Source organism: Brassica oleracea, chromosome C7 (genome assembly GCF_000695525.1).
Source record: "Brassica oleracea var. oleracea cultivar TO1000 chromosome C7, BOL, whole genome shotgun sequence".
Classification (NCBI taxonomy): domain Eukaryota; kingdom Viridiplantae; phylum Streptophyta; class Magnoliopsida; order Brassicales; family Brassicaceae; genus Brassica; species Brassica oleracea.
The window spans coordinates 19,131,333-19,136,317 of NC_027754.1; the positions used below are offsets into that span (position 1 = coordinate 19,131,333).

The 4,985-nt window shown below is 49.6% G+C and overlaps 1 pseudogene; it reads right to left on the bottom strand.

Annotated features, from left to right (window-relative positions):
- Window positions 1-4,467, bottom strand: part of LOC106302773 — a 9,913-nt pseudogene extending 5,446 nt beyond the window's left edge.
- Window positions 4,468-4,985: the final 518 nt, after the last annotated feature.

The following is a 4,985-nucleotide window of genomic DNA, read 5'->3' on the forward strand; positions in this document are numbered from 1 at the left end:
GGAATTCCTCGGCTACCTAGTCACATTCCGCGGCATCGAAGCTAATCCAAAACAGATCAACGCACTAATCGCGATGGCTGACCGGTAGAGTCGCGGCACTTAACCGGTTTATTGCACGATTAACGGACAAGTGCCTGCCCTTCTACGATGTCTTACGGGGAAATAAAAAATTTGAATGGTCGGAAGAATGCGAAAACGCTTTCCAAAAGCTGAAGCGGTATTTAGCTTCCCCTCCAGTCCTCGCAAAACCCGTGGAGGGGGATCCTTTGTTCTTGTACATCGATGTATCGGCAACAGCTGTGAGCAGCGTGCTGATCAGGGAAGAACGCGGCGAACAGAAACCTATTTTCTATATAAGCAAAACCTTGCTGGATGCCGAATCTAGGTACCCGCTAATGGAAAAATTAGCACGCGCGGTCGTAACATCAGCCCGAAAACTAAGACCGTAGTTCCAATCCCACACGATCGTCGTCCTCACGACTTTTCCCCTACGGACGATTCTGCATAGCCCGAGTCAATCGGGCCGGGTTGCCAAATTGGCGGTTGAATTGAGCGAGTACGATATCGAGTACCGACCGAGAACAAGCGCAAAATCACAAGTGCTTGCAGACTTCTTGGTCGAACTACCGACAGAGACCATAACCAACGAGGAACCAAATTCCACTTGGCTCCTCCACATCGACGGATCCTCGTCCAAGCAGAGATCAGGCATCGAAATTCGCCTCACATCTCCGACGAGCGAGATCTTAGAGCAATCCTTTAGGCTGGAATTCCACGCCTCAAACAACGAGGCCGACTACGAAGCACTCATCGCAGGGCTGCGTTTGCCTCACAGCTTGAAGATACGAAACATCCACGCTTACTGCGACTCCCAGTTAGTGGCAAGTCAGTTCAGCGGAGAGTATGAAGCCAGGGACGAACGGATGGACGCGTACCTCAAACTGGTCCAATAACGTCCAGGCAGATGCTCTCGCGAATTCCCCGTTCCGAAAATGTCCACGCAGATGCTCTCGCGGGCTTAGCATCAAGTTCTGACCCAGGACTTAAAAGGGTAATTATGGTCGAGTTCATCGAACATCCGATCATCGGACCCCCTATCGTCGTCAACCTCATAGAAGGTCAAGATGACGAAGAAGAAGAAGTTACGATACAATCGCAATCAGAGCAATCTGATTATGGCTGCGATACCCCATGGATGCAGACAATTCGAGACTACATTGTCAACGGACACCTGCCCACCGAGAAATGGGCAGCCCGCAAAGTCCGAACACAGGCCGCGCGCTACGTAACAGTGGACGGCGAAATTTACAAATGGAGATTCTCCGGACCACTCATGACGTGCCTGGAAGGGGAAAAAGCAAGAAAAGTGATGGAAGAAGTACATTCTGGGTCCTGCGGCAACCATTCCGGCGGAAGATCGCTGGCAGTGAAAATCAAAGGCCATGGATACTATTGGCCAACGATGATCGGAGATTGCGAGAAATTCACACGAAAATGCGAAAAATGCCAGAGGCATGCTCCAACCATCCGACAACCAGCCGAAGTTCTCTCCTCTATCACATCGCCCTATCCTTTTATGCGCTGGACAATGGACATCGTCGGTCCCCTTCATAATTCAAAGCAAAAGCGTTTCCTTTTAGTCCTCACCGATTTCTTTTCAAAATGGGTAGAGGCAGATTCTTACGCGAGTATAAAAGATGTCCAGGTCGAAAGTTTCGTATGGAGAAACACATCTGTAGGCATGGGGTTCCTTACGAAATCGTAACCGATAACGGATCTCAGTTTATCTCCACCCGGTTCGAGGCGTTCTGCCAAAAATGGAAGATACGACTTAACAAGTCGACGCCCAGGTATCCGCAGTGTAACAGACAAGCTGAAACGATTAATAAAACCATTCTCGGTGGACTGAAGAAACGCTTAGAGGCCAAAAAAGGCAGGTAGGCTGACGAACTCGAGGGAGTCCTCTGGTCCCACCGTACCACCCCGAGGCGAGCAACAGGAGAAACCCCTTTCGCTCTGGTGTACGGAACGGAATGCATGATTCCCGCAGAAGTAAAGTTCCCCGGTGTTCGAAGAAGATTACTTCCCAAGCGAGAGGAGCTCAACAACGCAATGCTCCTCGATGATCTCGATCTCATTAACGAGCGCCGAGATCGAGCGCTCATCCGAATCCAAAATTACCAACACGCAGCCGCAAAGTACTACAATTCCAACGTACGGCATCACAGATTTAATCAAGGAGATCTGGTCCTTCGCAAAGTCTTCCAAAACACCGCTGAACGAAACGCGGGAAAACTCGGAGAAAATTGGGAAGGACCCTATAAAATCGAAAAAGTCGTCCGATCGGGCTCCTACGAAATAGCCTACATATCGGTCCCCTTCATAATTCAAAGCAAAAGCGTTTCCTTTTAGTCCTCACCGATTTCTTTTCAAAATGGGTAGAGGCAGATTTGTACGCAAGTATAAAAGATGTCCAAGTCAAAAGTTTCGTATGGAGAAACATCATCTGTAGGCATGGAATTCCTTACGAAATCGTAACCGATAACGGAGTGGATATGTATACTCGTATACTCAAACTCGAAAACATCCGACCACGCCTTCGATGTTTCCGGCATATCTTAACCAAGCGAATTACCTTTTATCCGCGAAACATTTTCGATATTCGAAAATAAATCAGCCGTTAGGGAGAAGCAGCATGTGGCATCGCGAGACGTCGCGAGAAATGCCTCGAGGGTTACTTCTTCCGAACGACGAAAACGGGCACTCCGTCAAAAAATGATGAACATTTTAACACATATCTTGCGCAAAAACTCCAAACGACGGCAACTGCCGCCAAGTCCGGTGCTGATCACATCGAACTCTTGAACGTCTTAAACAGACATAGCCATCTCACGAAGATGACTCTCGTACATCTGACACAAGGATAATAGCGCTATAAAAGAAACCCGAAATTTTGGTCAAGCACTTCTGGTTGGCTTAAAAATTGTCTCCGGAGAGATGGTCGATTCATATCTAAAAAGTCAGATAAGCCGAGAACCTATCGCGGACTTTAAATCGGTACGAATCAGGTTAAAATCGCGACTAGATAAATCGATAGCCGGCTAGTCACCGCATAAAATCTTAAAACCGAAAGTAAACCTAGGTCTTGCCCTAAACCCAACTTTGGTCTCTAACATCTCAAGGCATGATATCCAAAGGATACGAGATCCCAAAACCATGCCTCTATGTTTATATTCGACATCTTCAGATATCCCGCGAAGTCGATATCTCGCGAAAAAACTCTCGAAACAGATCTCGAACAAAACATTTCACATAGAAGAAGGATATTAGATGACAACTCATCACCCTTCTTCCACGCCATACGTAAGCTTATGAAAAATGCAACTCGATCATCTTGTCATATAAAGAAAGCCGCAGAGCGGCAGGGATTCAAAGCCACATACGGCAGTCTCGAAACACGAAATGAGGTCATTTAAGGCCGAAACATCAAACATTAAAAAAAAAATCTCCCACAAGAGATCTAACCAAAGTCGTCCTCAGAGCTCACGCTCCCTCTTCACCCGTCGCTTCGTCCAAGGCTGGAGCCGCGTCACCTCCGCCTTCTCCGAGCACCGGATCTTTCCCCTCTGGGCCTTCTGAACACGTCGGAAGAAAGCACGCGGATTTCAGGTCAGCTAGGATGAGATCGAAATCTCCATCCACGACTGCCAAATCTCTCTTGCAGCCGGACAGTCAGGCCTGGCCTCTAAGGTCGGAGGAATCTCACTCTCTCTGCAACAACTGAACCACGGCCACCCCACCCTCAATCGTCGCCAAGGCTAAATCCATGTTCCGGATGCACTCGAGGGAGCCCAGAAAGGCGGAGATCTTCGCCAAGCGAGCCTGAAACTCAGAACGAAGAGTGTCCTTGGCCTCTCGAATCACTCGGCTCGCTAATCCTGCATCGCCCTCGATCTGACGCGTAAGACGACGCACCTCCGAAGATTTGGCCTTCCTAGCTTTCTTCTCCTTAAGCAATGAACTCGCCGTCTTTCCGAGGTCCCTCTCGAGCTCTCCTATCGCGACCTCGAGTTTCGAAACTTTCACGGAGTGAGAATCCTTGACAGCCGTCAGCATGGCCTCGGTTTCAGACCATCTACTCTTCAGCTCCAACAACTTCTCGGCAAGACGACTGGTCTCAGAACCGCACTCGCTGATCATCCCGTCAATCAACGACATGAACTGCGAAACGAGAAGAAAGTTAGGGATTCTTTGTCTTTTAGAGAAATTTGTAACAATCAAGAAAGTAAGTGAGCGACAAACCTTTCCGCGAAGCCCCGACGCTATGCTCGAGTCTCCTTGTTGCGAAGATTCCCCGTCACCGCTCTTGGTAACCTTCCTCTTCTGGCCCTTAGGCTGATTAACCGGAACAATACTAGGAACGCGCAGCGCTAGGACGATTTCTTTCCTGGCCGGAGGAGGAGGCATAGAGTCAACAGCCCTCTCCTTATCCTCGACAAGAATCGGAGTCGTGGACGATCCAGCAGGTACAGCCGAACCATCCGAAACGACCGAGCCTGCGAGAGTTCCCGCATCTCGCGGAGTTACGACCTCGGTCCCATGACCCGGAGCAACGGCCAGTGCAGAAGAGGATGAGAACTCAACGATCCAGCAGGTACAGCCGAACCATCCGAAACGACCGAGCCTGCGAGAGTTCCCGCATCTCGCGGAGTGACGACCTCGGTCCCATGACCCGGAGCAATGTCCAATGCAGAAGAGGATGGGAACTCGGCGCTGGCTCGAACCTGTTCCTTCTCGGCTTGGCGACGAACTAGTCTCTCTCGAAAGGAGAGATGGTCGGCAACGCAAGCCGGCGCTTCGACCGGAGAAGTCGGAATCGGAGCTGAATAGGTGGCCTCACCTATCTCAACATCGGAACTTCTCTTGTCACCATGGGAAGAAGACATGTTGAAGGCAAAAGATTTGGAGCTAGAGAGGTTTTGGAG